Source organism: Ochotona curzoniae, unplaced genomic scaffold (genome assembly GCF_017591425.1).
Source record: "Ochotona curzoniae isolate NIBS_2020 unplaced genomic scaffold, NIBS_Ocur_1.0 contig_291, whole genome shotgun sequence".
Classification (NCBI taxonomy): Eukaryota; Metazoa; Chordata; class Mammalia; order Lagomorpha; family Ochotonidae; genus Ochotona; species Ochotona curzoniae.
This window is the reverse complement of record NW_024465649.1, coordinates 6,223,619-6,239,669: the sequence shown is the minus strand read 5'-3', so window position 1 is coordinate 6,239,669 and position 16,051 is coordinate 6,223,619. Positions and strand designations below refer to the sequence as shown.

The 16,051-nt window shown below is 41.3% G+C and overlaps 1 protein-coding gene across 1 annotated transcript in view; it reads left to right on the top strand.

Annotated features, from left to right (window-relative positions):
• NFIA (nuclear factor I A) overlaps window positions 1–16,051 on the top strand; it is a 589,215-nt gene that overhangs the window by 108,584 nt on the left and 464,580 nt on the right. The gene's annotated exons all lie outside the window — the stretch shown is intronic.

Genomic DNA, 16,051 nt, shown 5'->3' with positions numbered 1-16,051 from the left:
AAACCTCACCTCTGTATATCCCCTCCTCAATAGACAAGATTTTCTACATGTGTTGAGATCACACACACACATACACACACACACATTGTTTATTTAGCATGAAATACTGTGAGATTTTTCTTTTTAAAAAATCATGTAATTAAAACAATTCAACCACTAGGGCCAGGAAGGGCATAGTGATCCAGTTTAACAAAAATAAATGTTACCATCCATGTGTGATAGTTTAAAGAATTTAATGATGACAGAAAAGGAAATACTGACCTCAACTTCCACATTTCCTCCTTTTGTTTTTTTCCTTCCTCATCCATGCGGCAAACATTCACTGACTATTATAAATGTAGGCCTCTTGATGTAAACTGAACAGGCTACAGTTGTGGCCCACAAGCTAGGTGAAATGCTGCATGTCACTCACAACTCCTGTGCAGCAGAAGTGAGATGAGCAGTATGTCCAAAGTGCAGTAGGGACACAGAAAAAAAACATAGCAATCAATCTGATGGATCACACAAAGTTTCTCAGAGTTTTTTCAGTATCAAAATCCTTGATTTTGATCCTTCAGATCCTTCAGATATCTGAAGGATTTTGATGATAAAAAGTTCTCCAGCCAAAAAGAAAAAGAGCTATAGTCTCCAATCAGGCAGATACAACACAATGAGTCAGCATTTGAAGAACCATAAGTCATTTATTATGACTTAAGGAATGCGGAAGATGAAGCTAAAGAGATACACAGGAGTCAGATCATGTAATATTTTGTGTGCAAAAGTAAATGTGTACTTTGTTTTAACAACTATAGAAGCAATTGAAAGGCTGTAAACAACCAATGCCACAATCCAGTCTACATTTAGAAAAATTATTCTGTCATACCATAGAGAATGAATAGTAAGGAGATGAAACTGGAAGTAGAAAGACCACCTAAAAAAATGTTGTCACTTAACAAAATGATGAGGCTCTAAAAAGATCAAGGCAACAGCCAAGGGAATCATGGCTTAGGGTTTTTGAATTTTGTGTTCAATCGTGTGTTTTAGGTGAAGTTCCCAGCAAATGCCATGTTGTGGCTGTCAGCATTATCTGGGGCTTTCTTTGCATTTTTTAATAATTTGCTTTCTATATGCATCTCATTTGGATAAAACATGTCTTCAGATAGTGTTGTGGTCAGAAGCACAATGTTCTTTTCCTATCCCAATTGCTTACCAGCTATGTTCCTTTAGATTTGTTCTCTCTGAGATTCAGTTTCCTTATGGCTAATGCAGATCCCAAGTCTTAGCTCCTAACTGAACATAATGATGAAATGAACTAATGTACTACATTATTGCTTAGCCAACCAAGTAGCAAAGAATGAAGTAAACCATCACACACTGAATCATGCAGGATCTTTTGGATACAAATGAAAGACAACAACCTACACTGGTTCACACTGGGAATGGGGATGTCTTGGAAAGCCTGATCATCATTGGTTTTCAGACACAATCTGGCTGGGGCTAAGATGATGTCACCAGAATCCAAATCTGTCCTCTAGTTCTGTCACAGCTCAATTCCCAGATTCTCATTTCCTTCCCCCTTCCCCTGGACACCTTTCATCCAAGCTGTCAGTCTAAGGCAAAGTCCGCATCACCCAGTGCTGTCTTTTCCAGTAGGTTCTTCTGTAAATGTGAAACCCACTCTTTCTCCTTGGCCTAAACTGGAATTACTTAGAAAGTCATATATTGGTCTATGCTCATGTCAGATATTCTACTTCTGACACACCTAAAAGTGCAGAATCGGGAAGGTGGCAAGGATGGTTCTAAGAGGAAAGTTGGACAGCACTATCGGAAGCCAAGGTAAGATATGCTAGACGCAAATGCTATAGAGACCTTTGCGCACACTCCTCTCTCGGAGTGCCACTCAAAGCCTCCTGTTGCTAAGCAGCTGTCTAAAGATTAACTGGCCTTTCTGCTGTTGCTGCCTCTCTAAGAAGAGCAATAAAGAGATGTGGCCCTTCCTTCCACTCATGTCATAAACATAAAGTGGTTATTTATTCTCAAGCTTGGAAGTCTTCTTCTGAGTGGTCTCCTAACAACTACCAGCCACTCAAGAACACCAGGAATCTACAGGACTCATTTAAGAAGCATTTTTAGAAATAACATGAAGCCGAGGGCAAAGGAAAGCTTCTAGCAACAAAGAGAGGACGGCCTAATGGGCAGGAATCAGATAAAAAAAAAAATCTGACAGCAATCAATAGTAATTGAATTTATAAGCAGCACATCCTCTTCCTCTTCAGAAAGTACTTTTTAACCCTTTGGGACTTAGCCATCTCTATAAGCTTTAAATCAGTTCACCAATCTTTTTTATCCAATCATGTTGTGAGTAGACCCTAGGAGTCAGTTAGCATCATGTACTCCACTGAAAGTGTCCAAGCGTAGGAAACACATAAAGACCACAGCTGCATTGCCATCCTAAACACTGGCTGCTTATCATTTCTTTGAAGGGAAGAAGGGAGGAGTGGAAGATTGTCTTGTTCTGAAAGTGACAATATGCAACAGCAGAAGTGAACCCCTTAGAGACTAGATTTTGCTATTACTGCTTGTTGAAACTTTATTCCTGAACATGTCTACCTCACTTCTCTGCCAGAAAGAAGGCTCCATGAAGAAAGAAATCATATCTCTTTCATCCCTAGCCCCAACACTTCCTTCCCATTATGCCTATCCCATAACTGGCACTCTGTAAGCATGTGCTTGATGAATTCACTTTGCAAGGCACTGAAGAATGCAAGACCCTAAAAAACAGCATGGTAACTACGGTCTCACAGCCTTAAGGACTAGAAAGTGAGAACACCACTGATTTGAAATACAGTAAAGTGTTCTAACTGTACCAATTATACTCATATGTGTGGCCCTTTTTGTTTATAAAACACTAAGTCATGACTTATGATTCTCAGAACACCGGAGCAATGTTGGCATATCAGATTTGTTAGTTTAAGGACTAGCTACTTGAGATGCAAAGAAATAATTCAAATATAAACACTAAACATGGTGAAACAGACTTCAGTGCCAAATGATATTTTTCCAAAGCTCAATCTTGTAATTAAAAGTACTTTCTTGGTCAGTGTGTCTTTTACTCACCATTCCAGATACGACCGGCCCTTCTGTAGATGAAAGAACACAGAGCAGTGGAGCATTTAGTCTAGATTAAGTTGTAAAACTTGCGCGTAGCCAAGTTAAAACAAGAATTAAAGACTCCTGAGTTATAATTTCTCTTTTCACTTTCTCCCTGGCCTTGAAACTTCAATTGTAGATTCTTTGGGTTGCAGGAATAAGAAACACTACTATTTCATGAAGAAAATGCTTTATGCTGTCTCTCCTTGCATACCTCCCATAAGAAAGCAAGACTCACCACAATGGAACACAGATGAGCCACTCTTGAGAATCCTACCCCTGTTGTGTCCGCTTACTGTGTTCCATTCATCTGAATTGCAACTACCTGTCATGTGCCAAGATCCGCACAGACGGGTACTGTCACTATGTCTGCTGCTAAAAAAAAAAAAAAAAAAAAAAAAAAAAAAAAAAAAACTGGGCCTTTGCATGTTACAAAACTTACCCACAGTCACAGCTGGGAAGGTGCAGGACCTGGTCTACTGCTTTTCAAAGATAAAGCTGTCTGCGGCTTGAGCCAAAGAATCATGCAAGTCTACGTGTAGCCCTCCTTCCGGATAGAGCAGAAACGATCTGTGTTACAAACATGACTCCCGATACGCCACTCTCCTATTTTACAAGTCAGTAAATGCTCAGGCACTCCCAATGCAATGCATGGGGTTAATTAATAATATGTAAAAGTTTATAGTTTATACAGCATAATCTCATAAACATTTATTAGTATGCTAATAGAGAGTAATGGCCGTGTGAGCATAAAAATCAGACCAGCGGGTGGAGGGAGGGATAATGTGACACTGCAGAGGAGCTGCCAGGAAATCCATAGTAGTTCTTTCTAAGTGGCAAAAGCATTGCAACCACAAGCTCCCCATAGATTCATTTTCGTGCTCATATACCTGGATGGCCATGACAAGGCTGGGAAGGATGCTGAACTTGGACTCTGAAGATCTGTGTTCTAGCCCTCGCTCTGCCCTGAATGAAGGAAAGGAACTTGACCTATGTTGAAACTCACTCTGTTGCAGTGCTCTGCTCGGCGCTTTTCCACTGACTTCTCCATTTGCTCTATTTGAGCAAGCTTAGGCAACTGCCTGGCACCTAGGACTTCAAATACATTTATTCAATTATACTGAGTTAAAATGAAATCGTTTTCTCTCTCTGGACCTCATTTTCTCACTCATATGGTAAGGTTCTGACTCCCAGAAAAATCTACTGTCACTTTCAAATATACCAACTCAGTAACGTGAACCTGAAATCATCCCATTGACATTTTAATACTTATATGTTAATTTTTATTTGAAAGTGAGAATGACACAGAAAAACAGAGATATAGAAGTCTCCCATCTCTTTGTTCCCACTCCCAAGTATCTACACCTGCGTGGGCTGAGCCAGGCTGAAGCAGGAGCGTACAAATTCGTCCAGGTCTCCCAAATAAGTAATAAGGATTCAAGTGCTCGTGCCATCACTGACTGCCTTTCAGGGAGTACATTAGCAGAGAGCTCAATCAGAAGTGGCTGGTTCTCAAACCAGACATTTGGATACGGGATGCAGGGATCCCAAAGAGAAGCATAATCCACTGTGCCATATCGCTTGTCCCCATCCCATTTTCTTGAAGTCAGATGCAAAACAGTTAGTGCACGGCAGACAGCGCTCCCACTTCCTCCACGGCCAAACACTGACTCCTGGATTCGTGGCACTTACTGCACTCAGAGACTAAGGGCACAACTTTGGTGGAAGGCACTGTCACCAACTCACTGGAAAGAGGGACAATAAAGACACCACGCCACCAGATACATGGGAGGGTCGAGAAACACACATGTGTATTGAATATCAACTACTCCAAAGCCCTTCGTCTGTGATAGTTGAGATCAGTCCAGGTTTCTCTGTTTTAGAATTGCATAATACGCGTATGATGAAGAGTAAACAGTAGGAAGTAATCCATAAACAAATAAAATTATGAAGTTTTGTAGGAAACAGCAATTAATTTCGTTTTGGTAGTATTTTTCATCGAATGCTTCATTAAAGAGAAGGATTACATTTTTAATTTAGTCATGAAAAATGAGACGCTTCTGTAGTTGCTTTTTTATTGTTATTATTATTTTTCCTTTTTTATATTTTAATTTTTATTTTAATTTTTAATTAGTTTTTAGATCAATATAATTTATAGATACACTTTAAATAATGCAGTGATCTTCCCTAGCTCCCAATACCCCCCGCCCTCCTTCCTTTTCCTTTCTGTCTTGTTTGTTTCTTTGTTTCTGAGATAGCATATATTGAGTTATTACAGAAAAAAAATAAGCTTAATACTTTACCTAACAAAATTATCAAATAAAAAACACAATGATCTTAGTTTAGCAGAAATACAGACAACATCCATAAATAATAAATTGAAAAGCAAAATGAACATTTCACTCATATACAGTAAATTTTAAAGAAATCACAGATCATTGAAACTATTGTAGCATAGCATTCTAACCATAGGTTTCACGATAGTTAAGAGAGAAATGAAATCTTCCTAAAAAGTAGAAAGCAAAAGTTTTACAAACTATGCAGCAATGCTGATACACAGACATTTTCTTTTGGGGGGGGGGATTTTAGATTTTTACCTCCCACATGTAAGTAAGAACATGTGGTACCTGATTTTAAAAATGGTATTTGTGCACAGTGGAATAGTATTCAGCTATAAAAAAAGAATCACTTGCAGCAAAATGGATGCAACTGTATGGCATCAAGTTGAGTGAAACAAGTGGGGCCCAGAAAGAGTGTGTCCTTTTCAAAAACAAAGAGAGTTGCATTTTTGCATTTCAGTTCCGGAAATTTTCCTGAGTTGCTACCTTGCTCCATTTTCTTTGACTGTAGCAGAACATTTGAGATTGGATGATTTACAAGAAAAAGCAGTTTATTTATTTAATTCATTTTAAAAGCTGACAAGTGTGAGGTCAAATGGTCACATCCAGTGAGAGCTTCATCCTGCATCATAACATGATTTAAAAATAAAAAAGCAGAACAAGCCAGCACATGCAGGCAAATCATGAGAACTGGATCCACTCTGTAACAGCCAGTTCACACACTGACTAACCAATCCTGGGAAAGTAAAAAATGACTCACTCACATATGAATGAATCCAGACCCAAAAAGGTAGCATCAACTTCTTCATGAAGATAGAGTTCTTATGACTCATGCACCTCCTAAAATGGGAAATCAGATGTGGTTTTTTAATTATTTAATTATTTTATGATACAGTTCCATAGGCTTTTTTCTCCTAAGTCCCCTCCCCCCAGTGATTTCCCCTATAATATTACAATAGTGTAGTCCTTGAAAAATAGTCGTAAGTCCATCATTCTGCTGTTTAGGTGTGCCCTGACATTGTAGATATGGACAATGGCAAAGTCCAGCCATTATACAGTTTTGTAGGTTTAGGGATTCCCCCTTTCCTTCCCTTACCTGCTTCCCATTCTTCTCTCCATTTTCCTCTCTATTATTTCAATAATTTCAAAGTATAGTCCTTCAGCTGCTGTCACAATTGCAACTTCCTGTTATTTACATGTATCATGGCATTATAGGCTTAGATACTGGAAGAAAAATCTAGTATCAAATTGTAAGGGTATATTTAACAGTTTTATTGGGGGCCCTTCTTTTATTTGGGAGCAGAGGCGTATTGTGGGCACCTCATTATTGACCCATATTCTAGTCTCCATTGTACAGTTCATTTGTAAGACTACATATATATGTATGTAAATACACTTGTTCATCTATATAGCTATTTATTTTGTATTTTGCATGAAGGTTGCCTTATATCAGAGAGAACATATGACATTTGTTCTTTTGGAACTGGCTTATTTTACTGAACCTAACGATCTCCAGTTGGGACCACTTTATTATAAGTGGTAGAATTTCATTCATTTTAATGGCTGAGTAGTAGTCCATGGAGTAGATGTATCATGGTTTCTTTATCCAATTCTCTTCCAGTGGGTATCTGAGTTGTTTTTGTGTCTTTGTTGTGGATTGTGCTGCTATGAAAATAGGGATGCAGGTTGTTTTCTCATATGTAAGTGTCACTTCTTTTGGATATATTCCCAGGAGTAGGTTTGCTGAGTCATATAGCAGATCAGTTTTCTGTGGTGTGAGCACTCTCCATACTTTCCATTCGATATTGGCTGCAGAAACCCACACTCCCACCAACAGTGCAGTAAGATAACTTTTTCCCACACGAACACCAGCAGGCATTCTTAGTACATTTCCAAAGGTATGGCGATCTCAGTTAAGTGGAACCTCAGTGTGGTTTTCATTTGGATTGTCCTAATTGCTAGGGAAACTGAGCATGTCTTCATATGTCTGTTTGCCATTTTAACTTATTCTTTTGGAAAATGTCTGATCGTTTCCTTCAACCATTTCTTAATAGGGCGGTTGGTTTTGCTGTTGTTGGGCTTCTGAAGCTCTGTAAATCCTGGCTGTTCGTCTCCTAGCTGCTGTGCCTTGTGCAAAGAATTTCTCACATTCAGTTAGCTGCCTCTTCGGTTTGTTGATCCTTTCATTTGCTGTACAGAAGCTTCTTAGTTTGATGTAATCCCACTTTTATTTTGGCTTTGACTGCCTGTGCTTTTGATGAGTTTCTACAAAATCTTTGCCTACGCCTATATCTTGTAATGTGCTTCCTATGTTTTCCTCCAACGTGATGGTTCTTAGGTGCAGATTTAGGTCCTTGATCCATTTAGACTTGACTTTTGCCTATGACAGAAGGTGGGAGTCTCATCTCTTACTTTTACATGGATCTAATAATGCCCATAAAATTGTTGAAGAGACCAAACCTTTTCGCTGAATTATTTCTTGTCCTCTTGTAGAAGATTAGAAGGATATATACGTATGGAGTCATTTCTGGGGTTTCTATTCTGTTTCATTGATCTTCTCTGTGTTTCAGTGTAGCATGCTTTTTTTAACGTAGTATTATGTTAACATTGCTTGTAGAGCTTATTTGTTTTAACAGCCTTATACTATTTCATTTTATTAACACCCTTATACTGTTTCATTTTATTGCCTATTAAGTGATCATTAACTTATTACTATATTTGCACCATTAGTTGCACTGTCCTTGCACATGCATCATCCCCAGGAGAGCTTCCTCTAACATAGATAATCACAAGTAGGACTACTGTTGTAATGTTTGTGTGCACTCCTAGCCAGGTAAATTTCTGAGGAACCCCAAAGGAAATGGACAGATTAGCAGCTTTGCCTAAAATGGTAAAATACACAGGTGATATTATGTATCATTTGTATGTATATTAAATATATTGAGTGCATTGGGGGCCCAGCATGGTAGCCTAGTGGCTAAAGTCCTCACACCCTGAACACTCCAGGATTCCACATGGGCACCAGTTCTAATCCCAGCAGCGCTGCTTCCCATCCAGCGCCCTGCTTGTGGCCTGGGAAAGCAGTTGAGGACGGCCCTAAGCCTAGGAGACCCAGAAGAAGCTCCTGGTTCCTAGCTCCTAGCTTCAGATCAGCTCAGCTCCAGCCATTGCATTCACTTGGGGAGTGAATCAACAGACAGAAAATCTTCCTCTCTGTCTCTCCTCCTCTCTATACATCTGCCTTTTCAATAAAAATAAATCTTTTTTAAAAAAAGTGCATCAGAAATAGCTGTGATGATTAAGTCTCTAGAGGAGGAAAGGAAAAGACCTGTACCAAATGTCACTCTATTCTCAGAGGTAAGGGGTGGATACAGAAGTGTCTGGTCAACATTTTCTGTGTTTTCTTAGATGAATGTTTGAAAAAGTTCATAAGCAATTCTCTTTAAATTCAAGCGTGTAAGGGCAGGAATTTGGTATAGTGGTTATGATGTAGCTGGGAATGTCCACACGCTGTGTCAGAGTGTCCGGGCTTGAGTCTCAGTTCTGCTTAAGATCCAGCTTCCTGCTGACACCCACCCTGGGTGCTGGCAGGTGTGTGCCCTGACATGGGCGGCCATGCAGTGGTTGGCTGCTCACTTTGGCTTGGCCCAGACCTGGTGATTGCAGGCACTGGAGAAGCAAACCAGCAAGTGAGTGATCTCTGTCTCGCCTCTCTAATTTTTAAATTAAATTTTAAAAATTAAATAACTTAGAAGGCTCATATTGGGCTGAGAAATGGGAGTGTGTGCCTGGATGGAGATAGAATGGAAGCCTAAGTGGGAACCAGCCATCCCAGGGTTTCTGGAATATTCTGTTGCAAATGGGAATGATGAAGTGATTGTAATCCTTTAGGTCTGTGTGCATCTTTCTGGACTCTCCCCTTCTCTCTGGATACAACAGAAGTGCACTGCCTTTGTCACTCACTGGCTATGAGCTTGTGGACCAGGTAGTCAGGAGGCCAAGGCCCATCCCCAAGGCAGCCCTTAGAGTTGAGTCGGCTTTGAGTTGCTAACACGGAAAATATACTTTATCTCACGCACAGGTGTGAGAATTGGAGGAGCTCAGAGCCAGCATCCCCCCACTTAGCTCGATGAGAGTTCAAACAATCCCCAGAGCCAGCGAGAAGAAAATTGTCTCATAAAACTTCCCATTGATTTTAGTTGGATCCTTATAAATTCCTATGGGGTCAGATTGCTTTTAGCATGATTAATATCTCTCCCTGCCTTCCCCAAGTACATTTCTCCTCTCTCTCTCTCTCTCTCTCTTTCTCTCTCTCTTTCTCTCTCTCTCTCTCTCTCGCGCGTACGTACTCCACATGCTCACATCTTACTGTCATACACACCTTTTTTAGGCAACCCCTCCAGCAGGGCCACATGTTCACATTTCATGTCTCCGTGTGTACTTTTCACACTCCTTAAACACAGGGTTAAATGTTCCCCTTGTTGGGAAACTGCAGCTCTGTTGCATTTGTAATGTGGTTTTTTTTTTTTTCTCACACTTATCTCAAACCTGGCAAGGCTTTGCCCAATGACCAAAATTTTCCCTTGGAAACACCTCAAGTTTGCATAACCCAGTGCACAAGGCCTCCATCAATCACAGGCCTAATGACTGCTGGGCCGGCTCCACGCATGAAACAAACCCCGCACCAGCTTGCTCCAAGAACAAGCAGACCTTCTGAGAGTTTAAGAAGCAGGAAAGCAGCTCGGTGAGCCCCGTGTTCATGGATGGTGAAGCTGGAGCCAGAGCCACAGGGGAACATTCAAGACCCAGAATCCAGGAAAAGCTGGAGTGGCCAGCACAGGGCAAGCTCCAGATGAACTTACACACAGAACACAGCCCCAGAGGATCCAGCATTGCAGCAGATGCCAGCCCCCGGGGATGTGTGATTTGGCTGGGGAAATGAGTGTATGTATTGAAACAGGGAAAACATCCGTACTGGTCCTTGCTTCAAAGGCCAGTGGCTTAGCACAGACATGAGCTCACAGTCACTCTCATCCAGGAAATCCAGGTCTCCATCAGTGTGTGCTCACTGCCATGCCTCACGCACCCTACCTCTCAAGTCTGTTCCCTCTCTGGAGGCCAAAGGAAGGCAGCTGTCCACGGGGAAAGAAACACTCAGCAAAAGTGAGCAACAGCCGCCGGTAGCTGAGAGCAGAGTGGACGAGCACTCGGTGGAGTCAGCTGGGAAGGGGCTTCACAGATCACAGGCTTCAGGAAGCTGCTGGTTCCCAGCTGCCCTGCCAGGCCTTCACCTGCCCTGCATGTGACAATGGAATCCTCCCTTCAGCACTCACACACTCATCACAAGCCTCTGTTCACCTCAAAGGCCTTCCTTGGGGTGTTGACCACTTCTCATATGACAGATTCTATACGATAGAAAAACCTAAACTCAACGTCCACTTTTTCCACAGCTCCATGCACAGTGCTAGGCACATAGAACATGCTTAATCATTTGTGCAGCTGATGGCTGTGTTTGGAAAAGGAGGCACCTAGGGAATTGCTTCTGCCTGAGAGGTACTGTGTCAGGGTCCTGCCTACCCTAGCAGCTCAGATCCAAACCTGGTGACACCATGGGCCTTCTTGGTTCTTCGGAATGCTGTGAGAACATCTCTAGGTTTTTACTGCATTGCTTTGTGTAGCAGCATGGTTAAGAGGGAACACAATGAGATGTCAGCTGCTGAATCTCACCCATGATTAATCAGCAACTTGGGGGCTCACCTGCAGCATTAGTAAACCATGGGTAGGCATAGTCTGTAGGGTGGGTGTGAAATCAGGTGACTTACCACCTAAAAATCTATTTAGGTGAATGACTGCCATACACATATAACAATCAATATTTGCCAGCTACTATTTCATTGCTGAAAATACAACAGTGAATGAAAACAACAAACAAAAAAAAAACTCAGTGTCCTTATGGAGCCAAAATCCCAAAGGGGACATCACCCTAATTAAATCTGAGAAGTCCTCACAATTATTTTATTTTTGTAATTTCTATAGGATCAACCACATGGATTTGAGTCTCCAGCTCTGGCAAAATTCCAGACACATGATGGGCATTCAGGAGCCAGCTTCTGAATGAACAATTTGCTGAGGAATCCATCCCTGTAACAGTGCCAGTTTCCTGCCAGTGTCAAAGCTATGCCAGGCCACACTTACAGAGCTCTAGCTGAAGGCCTTTACTGTCCAGACACAGTTCATCCTCCCAGCAAACCTAAGGCAGAAAGGCAGACATTGTTGTGATTCCCTATTGTGCAGATGAGGAAACTGAGGCAGGTAACAGTTAGAGAGCTTATTCTCAGGATCAGTCATCCAGAGTTCATGCAGACTTCAATACTCTCCATGTCATCCTCGCACTCAGTACAAAACAATGGGCTGTTTTTAAAAATAAATAATGACCTGATGCAGTGGCATAGTGGCTAAAGTCCTCGCCTTGAATGCACCAGAATCCCACATGTGCACCAGTTCTTATCCCGGCAACCTTTGCTTCCCATCCAACTCTCTGCTTGTGACCTGGGAAAGCAGTTGAGGAGAGCCCAAAGCCTTGGGACCCTGTACCCATGTGGGAGACCTGGAACAAGTTCCTGGATGCTGGCTTCGGATCAGTGCAGCACCGGCCATTGTAGTCATTTGGGGAGTGAATCATCAGACTGAAGATCTTCCTCTCTGCCTCTCCCTCTCCCTCTCGCTGTATATCTGACTTTGCGATAAAAATAAAATCAATCTTAAAAAAAAAGTTCTTTAAAAAAAATGAATAATGGACAGTCTTTTCACAACCGGGAGGAAATCAGGTACCCGTTGGGCCCACCTCACCCCCAGATCCTCCCCAACCCACTTGCACAAAGCAGCCAGCTGACTGCCCTTAGGGACAGGAGTGGTCCAGTCACCTGCTCAAACACCTCCACCTCCATCCCTGGGAGTCCCTGTTGGTTTCCCTTTAAACTGCCACTGCTCATAAGGAATGCAGTTTGCCTAACCCAACATATTCCAATGTGTGTACCTAAATGGGAAACCCAAGTTTCCCAAATCAGTGCTGGCCCTGGGTGCAGGCCATGATTTTAGCCTGGGCTAGGGAATTCCATCCCCCTTCCAGATCCACTCACTTCCCTCTCCGCCCTCCCTTGCTCTGAGTTCAAAATTTGCCTTAACTACTTAGTAGCTGTGCAACTTTGATCTAGTTACTTAACCTTTCCATGCCTCAGTCTTCCTGCCTGGATTGAAAAAAACAAATAGAACTATAATAAGAATGCTTAGTATGCGCAGGACCAAATGTTGTTGTATGGCTAAACGTCTTAGATACTGTCTGGTCCATAGGCACTCTCTAAGAAATGTTTTCTAGCACTATGGCTAATTCAAGTAGAAAGGACAGTGGTTATGCACTAATTTTCATGAAGGCATTATAGTGCCTGGCCTAGACTTAGCAAGGAAACCAACATACACACACAGGAAATGTGTCCACACTCTGTGGCAACAGGATTTAAAAGGCCATTTTAGAAACACAGCCACCAGCATGCTTAAGGCAAGCTTTAAAACAAATTCAGATCGATTGTGCAACAGATCCCAGTTGTCCCAAAATCCACCTTAAAAGGCAGCTTTCAGAGGACGAACAACTTCACCCTCGACTCTGTGTTATTGTGGCCAGAATCACAAACCTTCACCTGTGACAGTCCTAACAGAGATGTCCCCGGCCATGTGTCTCCATGGCTTGGGAGTGAGGCAGCCAGGCTCTCCTGGTGGGAACTGTGCTTCTGTGTGAGCACAGGCAATGGCTTTTTATCCACCAGAACTCAGGATTTTTCTCAACAAACAGAGAGCCACATTAACAGCCTGATCCTAAAAGGAACCAAGGCAGTTTATTAGGATAACAAGGAAAATTCCGAGTTATAAGTCACATGGAAAGCAGTTTAATTCTGAAATGTGTGAAGCTGAATTTCTTTCTTTTTTTTTTTTTATTGTTGCTTACATTGTATTATGTAGTACAGTTTTATAGGCGATGGGGATTCCCCCCACCCCTCCCATACCCCTCCCCCCATGGTGGATTCCTCCACCTTGTTGCATAACCATAGTTCAAGTTCAGTTGAGATTCATTGCTTGCAAACACATGCCTAGCATAAAGTTCAGCGTCTTATTGTCCAGATAAGTTCAGTGGCCTCTTGGGGAGACCTTCTATGGTCTGAAGATAGGTCTAACAGAGTAAAGATCCGGTCAGTTAAAAGGCCCAACAAGGCCTCAGTATCAATATACAACATTATGGAATTAATTGACATAGTATTGGGTAAACAATATGTTAAAAATAATGCAAGTTCCATTCTTCGAAACATCTGGGTTGAGACAGTATCAATGACAGGTTCAAAAAATAACAAACAACCAAACAAAAAATTACAGGTTAAATCAAGGCAAACATGTGGTATCTAATCTTTTGGGATTCGCTCATTTCCCTTAGCATTATAGTTTCCAGTTGTGCCCATTTAGCCACAAAGAACTGCATTTTGTTTTTTTTAATAGCTGAGTAGTATTCCATGGAGTAGATGAACCAAAGCTTTCTTATCCAATCTTCTGCTGATGGGCATTTTGGTTGCTTCCATGTTTTTGCAATTACTGATTGTGCTGCAATGAACATAGGGATGCATGTTGGTTTGTCGTAAAACAGGTGTTTTGGATATATTCCTAGGAGTGCTATTGCTGGGTCATATGGTATGCAGATTTTGAGTTGTTTGAGTGTTCTCCAGACTGATTTCCATAAAGGCTGTACCAATTTGCAGCTCCACCAGCAGTGGAGTAGGGTTCCCTTTTCCCCGCATCCTCGCCAGCAAGCGTCGTTGGTGTTCTTGTTTATGTGGGCCAATCTTGCTGGTGTTAGGTGGTACCTCATCGATGTTTTAATTTGGATTTCCCTTATTGCTAGGGAGCTGGAACATTTTTTCATATGTTTGTTTGCCATTTGGACTTGTTCCTTTGTGAAATGTTTGCCCATTTCCCGTGCCCATTTCTTGAGTGGCTTGTTTGTTTTGGTTTTTTGGTTGTTTTGAAGTTCTTTGTATATCCTGGAGATTAGCCCCCTATCGCCTATATCGTGTGCAAAGATCTTCTCCCACTCTGTGGGTTGCTTTTTTACTTTGTTGATTGTTTCCCTTGCTGTACAGAAGCTTCTTAGTTTGATGAGGTCCCATTTGTTTATTCTGTTCTCAACTGCTATTGCTTTTGGTGTCCTTCTTAGAAAGTCGGGACCTACTCCTAGGTCTTGCAGGGTATTTCCTACATTTTCTTGCAAGAGTTTGAAGGTTTCTGGATGTAGGTTTAGGTCTTTTATCCATGTAGATTGGATCTTGGTGTATGGTGATAGATGTGGGTCTATCTTTTTGTTTCTACAGGCTATCAGCCAGTTGTCCCAACAACATTTACTAAAGAGGCCTTCCCACTTGCTTGAGTTGTCATTGGTCTTTTTGTCAAAGATTAATTGGCTGTATTTGTGTGGGTTCCCTTTTGGTGCTTCTATTCTATTCCATTGATCTTCCTTTCTGTCTTTGTGCCAGAAGAAGATCTAACCAACAGGATACCATTCAAAATAGCAGAGAGAAGTATGAAGTATTTGGGAATAAATCTAACCAAAAGCGTAGGAGACCTATTCGAAGAAAACTACAAACTATTTAAAAAGGAAATTGAACAAAACCTCAAAAGATGGAATAACATCCCGTGCTCCTGGATAGGCAAAATCAATATCATTAAAATGTCTATACTACCACAAGCAATATACATTTTCAATGCAATTCCAATCAAATTGCCCAAAACATTCTTCACGGAACTGGATACAATGATTCAAAAGTTCATCTGGAAACACAAAAAACCACGAATAGCTAGAACCATCCTGAAAAATAAGAAGTTAGCAGGGGGAATCACAATCCCGGACCTCTGGACATACTATAGAGCAGTGGTTATCAAAACAGCCTGGTACTGGCACGAAGCTGAATTTCAAATGTGAAGGGCCATCCTAGCTGTTTCCTGAGACCCTTTGAAAGTGTTAACTAGTTATCCTTACTTGAAATTTATGGATATAGCAAGCCCAGGGCTATTTATTACTTCTTAGGTTCCTCCTCAATTCCAAGTTACAAGGAGCTGGTGTTCATATCTGGATATTGCAGGGCAGGACTTGAATGCATCTTTTACGTCAATAATCTGATCACCAAAAAAGCTAACCTTGAAACACGGTGAGCATCCCCAAGTAGCATTTAATACTATGACCCTTTACCTCTTACCTTGTCTCTCCAACAGCTCCAAAAATGTGAGCTTGTTCTCTACTTAGACAACCGTCACACACACACAGCTCTTCCCTTTGGAAAGAATGTTTGCTAATAGAAACTGACAAGGCCAAGGTGTCTTGTTGTAGAATATCAGTCACTAGTAAATTAATTTGGCAAATTCTAGCCCAATTGAAAACAACATTTTGTAGTTTTTTTTTAAAGATTATCTATTTGTTAGTTTGCTTAAAAAGCAAACTGAGCAAATGAGAGTCAAAGAAAAAGAGAAAGAAATAGATCTTCCATCTCCTT